The sequence below is a fragment of the Leptonychotes weddellii genome, chromosome 6 (genome assembly GCF_054177405.1).
Source record: "Leptonychotes weddellii isolate Sample4059 chromosome 6, ASM5417740v2, whole genome shotgun sequence".
In the NCBI taxonomy this organism is placed as follows: Eukaryota; Metazoa; Chordata; class Mammalia; order Carnivora; family Phocidae; genus Leptonychotes; species Leptonychotes weddellii.
The window spans coordinates 100115988-100129116 of record NC_138374.1 but is presented as its reverse complement, the minus strand read 5'-3'; the positions used below and the strand labels follow the sequence as shown (position 1 = coordinate 100129116).

At 44.6% G+C, this 13129-nt stretch overlaps 1 long non-coding RNA gene across 1 annotated transcript; it reads right to left on the bottom strand.

The window, feature by feature from the left end:
• Positions 1 to 5452: 5452 nt before the first annotated feature.
• On the bottom strand, positions 5453 to 12793 carry LOC145722300 (uncharacterized). Its single transcript, XR_014146455.1, has 2 exons — positions 11648 to 12793; positions 5453 to 6148 (listed from the first exon to the last, which is right to left on the bottom strand). It is a non-coding gene; the product is annotated as an uncharacterized LOC145722300 (long non-coding RNA).
• Positions 12794 to 13129: the final 336 nt, after the last annotated feature.

Genomic DNA, 13129 nt, shown 5'->3' with positions numbered 1-13129 from the left:
GGAGTCAGATATGCAAATTTGTTTCCACTGGCCAGCATGGGGGAGGCCTTAGTTATTCAAACTGCTTCTGCCTCATTTCCTTATCTGAAGCAGGGGAATAGTAGAGCCCATCTTCCAGGAGGGTGGAAAGGACTTAATGGGATAATGTACATCAGGTACCCACTGAGCACCAATGGCTTGGTTTCCCCTCACGTCATTGGAACATTCCAGGGCCGGTTAGGACAGGGCAGGCCAGTAGACGTAACTGTATGGAGATTCAAAATGCAGTGAGCTTTGCCTAAAAGATGAATTAGGGACATTTAGGAATAACTTTTGCTTATCGATGCCCAAATGTTAACTTTACAGTGGAGTTTGACACATTGATTCTGGTGAGGCTAAGAGCAGATGGGGAAGATTATCTGGAGACAGACCTCGAACTCCAAAGCAAGAGAAAGGGTGGAGATCTGGGGGGGGAGGGGGGAGGAGTCAGGGAAGATGATCCTGAGGGTTGGGTTTTGTGCTGACCTTCCAGAGTATCATCCAAAACAATTTTGAAAACACCCTGGTTTCTAGACACAAATTATGTTTTGAATTGGCAACACAAAGTAGGAGGTGGCTTTGAGATGGGTGACCATTTTTCAGATGCAGTGGTTTTGAAATAAGAAGCATAGATAAGTTTTGCAATGAAAAGTGAGTTCCAAGATGGGTTTGTTCCAAGATGAATATAGACAAGGCACTCCACGAGACACTCCACGGCAGGTCAGCCCCCGAATGATCCAATTACAGGTTTTGAAATGGACCCAGGGGCAGAATTTAGAAACCTAAAATGGAAAGGCAAAGGAGAAGCAATTTTGCAACTAGACAAATGACTGACTCTAAAAGAGTCCTCTAGGGACGAGGTGGTTTGGAAAATGCTGTGTACGCAGTTTCTAACTATCCCATGGGAGTTAGAATGGACTTTCCTAGAAATTATTAGGATAAGGTTGTTTGGGGTCTGAGAGGGGACTATGATATTGTGTTTGCAATTCACCCAAGCAATTGGGTGACCTGTGGAATGGAAAGTGAGAACAAGCAAAATCAGCAGAAGTAAAGTATGTGGCCTTATTCAACAAACAAACAAAAACAGCAGGGAAGTTTGTTCTGAAGTATGAAATTCTTAAGTACTAGGCCTATGCCTTTGTCCCCTCGTATTCCCAGTGCCTGGCAGAGGGCATACACTCAAAAAATATTTCATCAATCAATTAATGGCTTGGACTGCCTTATAAGATAATGAGTTCTCCAGCATAGGAGGTATTCAAATAGTAATCCCTTGGCAGCAACTATTTAGAAGGTTTCAAGTATCTTTGGGATGTGACTGATAATCATTAGGGATCTTAGAAACTTAAGATTCTGGGCACCCAGTACAGCACAGTAACTCTCTAGGACAATTGGTTCTGATTTGAACCTCACATTGGGGTCCTCACATTGACTAAAGGGAAACAAATGAGAGCCAAAGTCCTGTCCCAGTGGGAAAACTAGCCATTCTTACCCTCCATCTTCTCATCTAGACTGTGGTCTAAAATCCTTTTTTAGACAACACTGGCTTTGCAAAACCCACTCTCACTACTGCATAAACACAGTCTGCTCTAGAACATTCCACCTGTCCACTCAGGTCCACTATGGCTGAGGCCACTGGCTGAGCACAAACCCATTCTCTCCTCTTCCTGGGCAAACAGTCCTCATCTTCTGGTCCCGCTCCAGTGAGAAGTGGCCATAGGGAATATGAGCAGGAGTGACGGATGCATGTCACTTCCAGACGGGCCAATAAACGCCTCCCACTTGGCTGTCTCCCATGCTCTTGCCCCATCTGCCAGCCAGGTGTTGATGCCCAGGACAGTGCTGGCAGCTATAGTTGAAGAGGGCAGTGCCCGTAGCTCCCTGGATCCTCCCCCCCTACCCTCCCTCCCACTCATTAGATTGTTAGATGAGATGGAAACTTTTATAGTGTTAAACTGTTACAGTAGCATGCATATCTAATTCAGATGTTCACCTTCCTTTGTCTTCTCCTCCTTTTTTTCTTTCTCTGTTTTTTATTCTCTGACTTGGCAAAGGACTCAGAGAGATCCATGAGGTTATGGCCACAGTTCGGAGAGATTGTGGGGTAGGTGAAGAGAAATGTCTCTTTCTTCTGCCTGAGATGTTGGTCTTTAAACGTCCTCACTCCTAACGCAGAGGAATGTGAGTAAGGTAGCCAGGTCCAAAGCATTGTAACAGGTGAGCAACTGTGTAAGCTTCAGACCCTCTCTTCCCTGCTGCAAGCTTCACTTGTCCTCTCCTAGCTTTCACTGGGCCCCGGCTTCCCCCCCCCTTCCCCACAGTTTAGGCGGAGCAGGGAAGGGAGGCAGAGATGCTGTCTCTGGGCGGCAGCCATGAGACTAAAGGCCTTGCTCTTCTGACTTCTTGCATTTCTCTCCTCTTCAGTGAGTCATCAGCAATATCACACACAGGAGTGATAATGTGAGGAGTCTGAGTATAACCTATAGGAAAGAAAGCAAATTATAGGTGTATGGTTGGAGGGCAGCTTTGGCCACTTTAATTTTCTCTCAGCCCTGTTTAGAGATTGTTTTTAAGATTATTTATTTATTTATTTGTCAGAGAGAGAGGAGAGAGAGAGAGAGAGCACAAGCAGGGGGAGCGGCAGGCAGAGGGAGAAGCAGACTCCCTGATGAACAGGGAGCCCGATGCAGGACTTGATCCCAGGACCCCAGGATCATGACCTGAGCCAAAGGCAGACTCTTATCTGACTGAGCCACCCAGGTGTCCCGCTTTTGTTTTTGTTTTTAAGACTTTTTAAAGTTTTTATTTGATAGAGCAAGAGAGCACAAGTGGGGGTGGGGGCAGAGGGAGAAGTAGACTCCCCGCTGAGCAGGGAGCCTGATGCGGGGCTCAATCCCAGGACCTCACTGAGATCATGACCTGAGCGAAGGCAGACGCTTAACCAACTGAGCCACCCAGGTGCCTGTGAGATTTTTTGATTCTGGATCCTCTCTGCTAAATGGCTAGAGTTCCTTGTTTCCTAGCACATAGTCTTCTTTCTTGTCCTGACTCCTAAGTCTACAGAAGGTCCTACAGAGTTTGTTTTCTCTTCCTGTACTGACCATGCCATTCCCTTCCATGCCAAGCCAAAGCCTCTGCCTTCCCCTGAAATGATGATTGCTCTATTTACCTTGCATTTTGGCCAAACTCTAAAACAGGCAGACTCTTAATGATCTTGATTCCATTTTAAGTATTGATTTTCTGCTCTGCAATTTTTGGACATTTCCCTAATTAACCCTTTTTGGGAAGCTTCCTCTAGCAGAGGCTGTTATATTTCCTCTAATATGTGTTCTCTTCTTATTCCTCAGCAGTAGGAGCCCCACAGCTACCTAGAATAAAAACTATTGATATTTGATAGATCCCCTTGCAGGTAGGTATAAGGGGTACGACCAGGTTCCACCAATGAAGTGTAAGCAGATGGCCAGCCACCATCTTGGATCATGAAGTGACCTTGGCAATGGAAGCCATGCTGGGCAGAGCAAAGAGACAGAAGGAGCCTGGTACCCCATTCTAGCTGTAGATGGCCAATCTCTAGGCTTTCACATGAGAGAAAAATAATCTTGAAACTTACCGAAGTCACCATTATTTATGGTTTTCTGTCACCTGCAGCCAAACTAATTCAACTACTTTAGCCCCTGACATTAAAAGTTAACCTTCCTTCCTCCCCCTCTTCTCTCTTAGAATCATATTGCATTAAAATAGAAAGGATGTTAATTATTATCTCATCTGAGCCCTTCACTTCACAGTGAGGAAACTGAGGACCCCAGAGAGGGGAAATGACTGGGCCAAGCAGGCCTGAACCTGCTGCCTTGAATCTCATACTTGACTCCCATTTGCACCTCGTTCACTATCCAAGGCAGAAAGTATTTGCCTACAGCTGGCCTGCACAACATAGTAATGCTGAAAAGGAAAGAGAGTTTGCTATAACTTTCATCTTAAAGTGATGATTAAGAACCTACTCCATAAAATGAAACCTGTATGTATATATAAGTACAGTACATATACATGCATGCATGTTTGTGTGTGTGTGTGTGTGTGTGTATTAAGCACAATGCTCAGTGGAACAATCACAATCATGGGAGCTAATACCACGACACTATAAATCCTCATCCATTCTGTAAACATTAACTGAATTCCTGTCACCTGGGCATTCAGCACTGAGCAAAACAAATGGGTGTCTGACCTGGAAGTGGCCATCCACTGGTCACCTATAATTACTCAAATAAATGCCATAATTAAAAATGGTGGTAAGTACTACAAAAGAAAAGTGCAGACACTATGAGAGAGTATAACTAGGAGTCTAATTTGGAATGGAAGGATGTTAGAAAGCAACACTTAACCTGAGACCTAGAGGACAAGGAAGAATTGGCTGGGTGTCGAGCATTCTGGTCAGCAGGAACAGCTCGGGTAAAGTCCTCCGGAGGGAAAGATGAGAGAGCTGAGAACACCAAGACTACGGTGAGCGAAGGGGATGGCCAAAGAGGAAGACAGTGCCACATCACACAAGCTGAAGGGGCCACTTTGAGGATTGGATTTCACCTAAGAGTCATGGGAAAACAGGAGATTTTTGAGTGCAGAGTGACCCAATGTGATTTATATTGTAAAGATCCCCCAGAACCAGATGTTTCTGGAGAGGGGCCCCCAACCTATGCAATTGGCAATCCATCAAAACATTCTTTGAAAAGCTTTTGAGTCGAGTTAATATGAAGAATGAATCCCTCCTATTCGCTGGTTGTGAACTAAGCCATAGAAGCATTCATTGAAGATCCCTGGATAAGACTGTGAATTCTGCATTCTAACTCCACTGTCAAAATAAGCAAGGCAGGAAGAGTTTCTAGAAATATCAGGCCGCCGTTTGAAGAGGATAGCCCAAGTGCAAATGCAGACAGCATGGTTTTATTACACTAACCAGGAAAGGGAGCTAAACATCAACCACAGCAAAACATCAGCAATAACCCTTGGATGGGGCAGGTTCCAAGACTTAATTGGTTGATATCCACTAACTTCGTATGGTGAGTGAATCATACAATTTCCTAAGAGTTTATTTGTGGCTGACTCATTCCAGTGGCCAATGAGGGAGCCATGTTACTTGGAACTAAACACTCCACCCCAGTCTTAGGAGGTTTCATTCTGGCTATGATGACCTGACTTGAAATATTCATGCTGGTGGAATTTTGGAGTTTCTGTTAAGCACAAATTCTAGTGGGTCACCTGTATTTGGAAGACGTGTGGCCTCCTTCTATGTGAGAATACTGATAGGTTCCTCTATTGCCATAACAAACATTGACCTTCCCACCCATTCCTCTGGTTTCATAAAACAGGTTTTATGTTAATTAGCAGGATAGAACAACTTCCTAAAAACCTAACCTCAAACATCAACTGCTATGGAAGCTTAGCCTCCTTATCAAATTTATTTATTTTTTTAATTTTTAAAAAAGATTTTATTTATTTATTTGACAGAGAGAGACACAGCGAGAGAGGGAACACAAGCAGGGGGAGTGGGAGAGGGAGAAGCAGGCTTCCCGCTGAGCAGGGAGCCTGATGTGGGGCTCAATCCCAGGACCCTGGGATCATGACCTGAGCCGAAAGCAGACGCTTAACTGACTGAGCCACCCAGGCGCCCCTCCTTATCAAATTTACTAAACGTTTGGTTAAGACAGTCCACGAGGCATGAGATCTATGCCTACTTCTAAATATTCTTACCATCCCAATGAACTGCTTTTACTACATTTATGCTTCAGCATGTTTTTTTTCTGTTGCTTTTACCAAAAATTGTTAAATTTCTCTTCTTTATTCACTGCAAAGTTGATATTGAGAACCTTGTATCCCTTAGTACCTCTTCTTAGATAAAAAGAATGATTCTATTTCATTCTTTTCCCTCCCTCTTTTCCTTTCTTCCTTTTTGTTTCTTTTTCTTTCTTTCACCCTTCACATGTCCAGAAAATCTTGGTCAAGTTTTATATTTAATCTCAGCTACCACCTTACCTCTTATGGTGGTTGGAAATTGGGTTTCTACTTCTTAATTCTGTGTCCCCATTTAAACATCCTTAATTTGGTAACCTGAATATTTCTGTTTCATGAAAAAGATGTCATTCTGAAAAAAAAAAGAGAATATACATAAATCCAGGGAAATATATTTTTCTTATGTCTCAAAGTACTTATCTGCTTTGAATGGCAAACTGTGAGGACAGACCACCAGGGGAAGGTTAGGATGGAAGCTTTGGTCATCACTGTATGATTCAGAGAGCTGCTTCCTATGAAACCACTCTGACTACAGCAGTGTTCTCCCTTCTTAATAAATTTATCCTCAGGGAAGACACTGCTAAGAACATAGGGAGAGGAGGCAGGTACTGTGGATTCTACTACCTAGTGGCCTCCAATTAGCTATTAATCTTGAGTAAGTCCCTACATTTCCTGGAACTCACTTTCCTCATCTGTAGGAAAAAAGTTGGACTAAAGATATACTGAGTCTGCTTTCAGCTCTAACACCCTGTGGTTCTCTAGCTTCTTCTAGAAAAGGCATAGAAGAGTGGTTCTTGACCCCAAGAAGCTTATATTCTTTGAAGGATATAAAATACAAACCCATGCCCCCTTTGTGAAAAAGCACATATGTACGAGTAAATCTGCATATTGAAAGTCTAAGTTTGCCGATAGGACACCTGGCCTCTTAAGATTGGTGCAAGATAACTATGCTATTTTATTTTTTTAAGATTATATTTATTTATTTGACAGAGAGAGAGAATACAAGCAAGGGGAGTGGCAAGCAGAGGGAGAGGGAGAAGCAGGCTCCCTGCTGAGCAAGGAGCACGATATGGTGCTCAATCCCAGGACCCTGGGATCAAGACCTGAGCTGAAGGCGGATGCTTAACCGACTGAGCCACCCAGGCGCCCCTAACTATGCCATTTTAAAGATGAAGTAGTTAAGAAAGAGAATTCTAGAAAGAATCAGTCACACATATATTAAACTTCAGGAAACTGAATTTTATAAAAATAAACAGAAAGAGAGAATAATCCTGTGGTCAATGACTCCAAAAGGCAGGACACTTAAAGGGGCTTGGAAAATTACAAAAAATATTCTTATTCATATAGTCATAAGGCATCCCATCTACTGTGCATGAGTGCCTAAACATGCTGAAAATAATACATGGAAATTAATAATTTGGCCATTCAGAGCCCTCAGACTTCAACGGGATGAGTGTAAAAGATGAAACAAAAGGTCCCAAAAGACCAATGTCAGAAAAAGCAGAGACATGCAAAAAGCCTAAGAATGGCAAAGATTTTTGTTTTAGTTGTGTTCAGAGCAGGGAGAACAAGAAAAGACTGAGCTGACTGCTTGAGGCAGATGGTGTAGTATCACAAACAGGACTAAAGATCTGGAAGCCAATATGGGATCATTAAGAAGAGTCTCATCAAACTCTCCTTTGCTTTTTTTTTTTTTATGAGATTACCAAACAAGTCATATAACATAGCTTGATCTGAGCAAAACATTCTACCAAAGCTCTCCTTATACTCTCATGGGCAAAATGGGGAAATCCAAGGTGCCTTCCTAACTCACCAGGCAAATAAGCCCAAGAGGCTAAGTGGATTATGTTAGTCTGAACACCAGGCATGCCTCAGCGTTGTGTCCTCTTTAATACCTGAATGTGAAATTTGGCCTGAAAATGCACGTTATTGTACTCACAAATGACCCGAAGCCAGGAAGGATGACTGATATATATATTAAATGATAGACTCAAGTGGAAGAAATATCTGACAGGCTGAGGCGAGCAAGGTGGATGCATATCTATGTAGACACCTTGCTTTCAAAAATTATTGGAATTAGTATGAGATGTGAGAGGTTTGACTTTACAGTTTTCACTTGAAAAGGACCTGAGAATATTAACTCATAGAACAACAAGGAATGGAAAAGAACAGAGCCTTCCAAAGGGCTGCCATCTTTGGCTATTTTCATAGAAATATGGTGTTCAAATTAAGGAAGAAAGTCTTTTCAATGTTTCTGTAGCATACATTCCATATTTGAAGTAATTTTTTTGATTCAAAGAACCAAATTAGAAAAGAATCTTTAACAAATAAAAGGAATTGTTGATAGCAAAGGTCAACCATGGTATCTTGGGATTAGAAACCATGGAGAGGGGTGCCTGGATGGTTCAGTGGTTTGGGTGTCCCACTCTTGATTTCAATTTGGGTCATGGTCTCAGTGTCATGGTCTTGGGGTCGTGGTATCAAGCCCCATGTCAGGCTCCGTGCTCAACATGGAGTCTGTGTAGAGTTCTCTCTCTCCCTCTGCCTCTGCCGCTGCCCACCGCCCTGCATGCTTGCTCTCTCTCTCTCTCAAATAAATAAATAAATAAATAAATAAATAAATAATCTTAAAAAAAAAGAAAACGTGATGAGAACATCGTAAAAAAATGGTGAAGGCAAGGGAAATAATCAGCTTTGGAAAAAAAGAAGCCTGTAGGAATTCTGATGCTGAGAAAGCTCAGCTCCTTGGAGAGCAGTTTATGTGCTCCTTCTGTCATATTGCCCTGTGTAGAGTCTTCGTAGTATTTATTGCCATCTGAAATCATCTTGTGTCTTTACTGTCTATTTTCCCTTCATCTAATACAAAATTCTCAAGACAAGGGGCCTTGCTTGACTGTTCAGTATTTTATCTGCAGCACCTAGAACAGTGCCTGACACATAGAAGACACCAAGAGAAAGGATGGGATGGTGTCTACTCACAGAGGATCTCCCTCATGTCAAGCGGGTGGGTACCAACTGATCTCCAGGGACTACCTGACAGTAGGGGATATGGGGAGGGGCCCTTCCTTAGAAGGGGTATGGGGATAAAACCCCCAAACATCTCACTCCATGCAGTTGGACTTGTAGCTTGAGCCAAAGGTTTCTGCGGACCACTGCTGAGGCTTCAGGCATGTCTGGACATGTCCAGAGAAATGGTGGGAAAGGCTGGATAGAAATCAAATTTACACAAAGACTAAAAATCCTGCTGGAAAAACAAAACAAAATGAAAACCTCAAACTATGCCCCCTAGCAAACTTTTGACCTATCTGGGCATGTCTGGCAATTTGGTGGGGTAGTCAGTCAAAAGTTTACTTGCCAGTAAAGGGGTGGAGAAACTGGATCACTCCTGCATTGCTGGTGGCCATGTGCAATGGTAGGCACCCCAGAAAACGATTTGGCAATCTCTTATAATACTACGCATGCAATTACAATACAACCTAGCAATTGGACCTCTAAGCATTTGACCCAAAGAAATGAAAACTTATATTCATACAAAACCCTGTAAGACAACAGTTTTAGTCATCACAGTCAAAAACTAGAAACAATCCAGATATCCTGCAGCAGGTCCATGGTTAAACTGTGGCATATCCCTATCATGGAACACTACTCAGCCATGAAAAGGAATGAATGATTGATAAACGAAACAACATCTGTGAACATGCAGATAATCACGGAATTATGCTGAGTAAAAAAAGTCAATTCCAAAAAGTCACACACTGTATGATTAGACTTACATAATATTCTTTTTTTTTTTTTATTTGAGAGAAAGAGAGAGAGAGAGCACAAGCAGGGGGAGCAGCAGGCCGAGGGAGAAGCAGGCTCCCCGCTGAGCAGGGAGCCCGATGAGGGGCTCGATCCCAGGACCCCGAGATCATGACCTGAGCCGCTTACGCGCTTAACTGACTGTAAGATCCAAGAGGGCGGACGTTGGGTCCGCCTTGTTTGTCACTGGATCACTAGGACTTGCTAGGACACAGCCCAACATATCAGAGGGTTAAGAAAAGGGTTCCCTTCTATCCAAATAAGAGCAATGGGCTATCAAATCTGCTTGATCCCCCCCAGTTTTGAACAACAAAGGGTTTATCCAAAAATGCACTTCGCTCCATGTAGTCCCTGAGTTCTGAGCGACCCGGAGCCAGGCTAGTCATACAGCCCAGTACTGCAGCCCCTAAATGGGGCAGAGGAGAGCTTCTTGGTTGTTCAGTGCACCTCTCCCAAGGCCACCCCGGATGCATGAAAACTGACAGAGCAATTAAGTTAATTCCTGCATCACACTGTGGTCATAGTAACACCGCTCTAGGAGCCTCTGACCAAGTGTAATTCCACAAAGAGGGAGCCACTGTCCCCTACTCCCCACCAAATAGCCTTGACAGCCTGTGGACTTGAAATGGGTGCCAACAGAAACTTCCAGGCCTGGGAGTTGTAGCAAGAGTACAGACCCAGAGAGGCAATGGTGGTGTTGCCGAGTCCTGGGCCGTGGCCCAGGCTGCTGTGGCCTCTGTAGGGCCCAGCAGAACCGGGGCAATCAGCAGGAGCGAAACTTCTGTGAGTGGCCTTGTGTCTGAACTCATGTGAAAAGACCCTGAGGGATTCCCAGAACTAATCAAGGAGGAATTTTCCAGAGACTGGATGCCTGCATACACAGGTAGGGACCAGAATCAAGTAACTTGGACGACAGATTTTTTTTTTTTTAAGATTTTATTTATTTGACACAGAGAGACATAGCGAGAGAGGGAACACAAGCAGGGGGAGTGGGAGAGGGAGAAGCAGGCTTCCCGCAGAGCAGGGAGCCCGATGCGGGGCTCAATCCCAGGACCCTGGGATCATGACCTGAGCCGAAGGCAGACGCTTAACGACTGAGCCACCCAGGCACCCCCGACAGATTTTTTAAATAATGGTGTAACCTTATACCATATTGGTCCTGATTTTCAACGAGAGAGCTGGATTTGGGATCAAAACACCTCAACCCCAAGCTTCAGGTTTATTTTCTTAAACTGGCATAATACTGTCTTCTCTGCCTCCTTTACAGGGCTGCTACATGAGAATTATATGAAATGATGTACTATATATGAGAAAGCTTTTAAAATTATCAAGTACTATATGCATGCAATTTGTGGTGTTATTTTAAGAGCACTTCGTCACCTCCACTGTAACTTCCTTCCTTTTTATCTCATCTTCTAGAAGCTGCACAATTCCCAAGCCCCCTTTTTGTGCTCCCTATAAAATACTATGATATTTCAGGTCCTGTGTGATCTGGGCTATTTGAGGAGCATATCTACGGTCGTCTTTGTCTCTTGGACATCATCTACGAGTTGTCCTGGGGCCAGAATCTCCCATGATTCTCTGCACCCCTGCCTAGGGCTCTGCTGAGGGTGTGGTCATGGGCTGTTGGACTAAATGAGGAGGGAGAGGAGCCAATTACCCAGGGGCTAGGAATTAGAAAATGAGCTCCAGAATTAGGTTCATAATTGCCCAATGTATAAAATTTTACAAGACCCATAACCTGGAAATTGAGGAGGAGTAGTGAATCCTGGAAATGAGGGGTTGAGAGCCAAGAAGTCAGAGGCCCTACATCTGCCCCCCCACCCCCCAACTTCTTCCAGGGCTGATGCAGCAGGTGTGGCTTGCGCTTCCTGCTCCAGCATCCAGCCGAGAGAACAGAGCCAGCTCCTCACTCACACTTGAAGTAAGCAGGGGCTATAGGGTGGCGTGGCTTCATTCATTCATTCATTCATTCACTCGTTTATTCACCGAGCATCTGCAACGTGCTAGATGGCAGGGGTACAGACCTGACTAAGGCAAGGTTTCTGACCTTGAGACCCTCTCGGCAAGCAGGTGCTGCATGGAAGTCTCAGGAGAAACAAGGAGAGAGCCATGCTGGAGATGAGTGCACACATCTGCTCCAGGTTGCCCGAATCTTCAGCTCAGGGTGCTCCTCAAGCTGCCGGCAGGAATGAGTTCCACAAAGAATCTGAAGGTTTCAGGACTTGCCATGACTCAGCTGGACACAAGGACAGAGAGTTGCCAATGCAAACATGCAGATTGGGAGCCTCTAAGTTATGATTACTTAAATAAGCCACTGGATCTTTGAGGCATGGTCCTCCAACGTGTCTAGGAATGAGAAGTCAGGACCTCTTGCCAAGGTGGAAAACAGATGCCACCTTGGGCTTCTAAGCCCGGGGGGAGTTAGACACTTTGTCTTCGCGGCTCCGATAGCCCTGGGCCCGCAGCTCTTCTCAGCATTTCTCACACTGCACAGCTGCCGTCCTCACTGCACGGTGAGCTCCTCCAGGGAAGGAACAGTAGGGTGTAGTGAGTACAGTGAGTAGGCCCCTGGCCACTGGTGGCAGAACGATCTCAGTTCCCGCCTTGACTAGGCTTCTTACAGACTGTGTGGTTTCGCAGGGAGGATGGAATTACATCACATCTGTAAAAACCTGAACTTAGGGTATAACCAATGTACCCTAATGGTGGCTGTTATTACTTTAATTTTATATCCAAGTAATAATAATTACATACATCGAGATTCAGTGTAGGAAACAGAAATTGCTGTGTTTACATTAAGCAGGAAGGTATTTAATTAAGGAATGAGATGTTTACAAGGTGAGTAGAATAGCTGAAGGATGGGGCACCTGGGTGGCTCAGTCCATTGGGCATTTGCCTTCAGCTCAGGTCATGATCCCAGGGTCCTGGGATCGAGTCCCACTTCGGGCTCCCTGTTCAGCTGGGAGCCTGCTTCTCCCTCTCCCACTCCCCCTGCTTGTGTTCCTGCCCTCGCTGTCTCTCTCTCTTTGTCAAATAAATAAATAAAATCTTCAAAAAAAAAAAAAAAGAATAGCTGAAGGAGCAGGTTCTAGACTCAGGCTCCAGAAATGGCTCCCAAAACAATATAGAAATGACCCACTGGGAGAGTGAGCCCCTCTGGGAACCTCTTGAGCTCTGCTGGAATCCAGAAGCTGGGGCTACCCCTGCCTCTCGGTACCCAAGAAGCTAAAAATGGGCTCTGGAGCACCACTGCACAGAAACTTCCCATTTCCACCCGTTTGCTTGCCAGCAAAAATGGCTACAACGGGAACAGGTTCTGCCTTTCACGTTTTACCCTGAGTTCATCTACTTGATGCAAGACAGTCTGCATCTGGAAATCAAAATGCAAAAACGCCTGGAACACGTGGTGCTCAGCTTTCGGACCTCCTCGCCGGGGAGGCTGGGATGAAGGCTGAGTGAGCCACTGCACACAGTCGCTAATATGCACGGACTGTCACGTTCCCGGTATCGCGCTGTGTACTTCATGCCA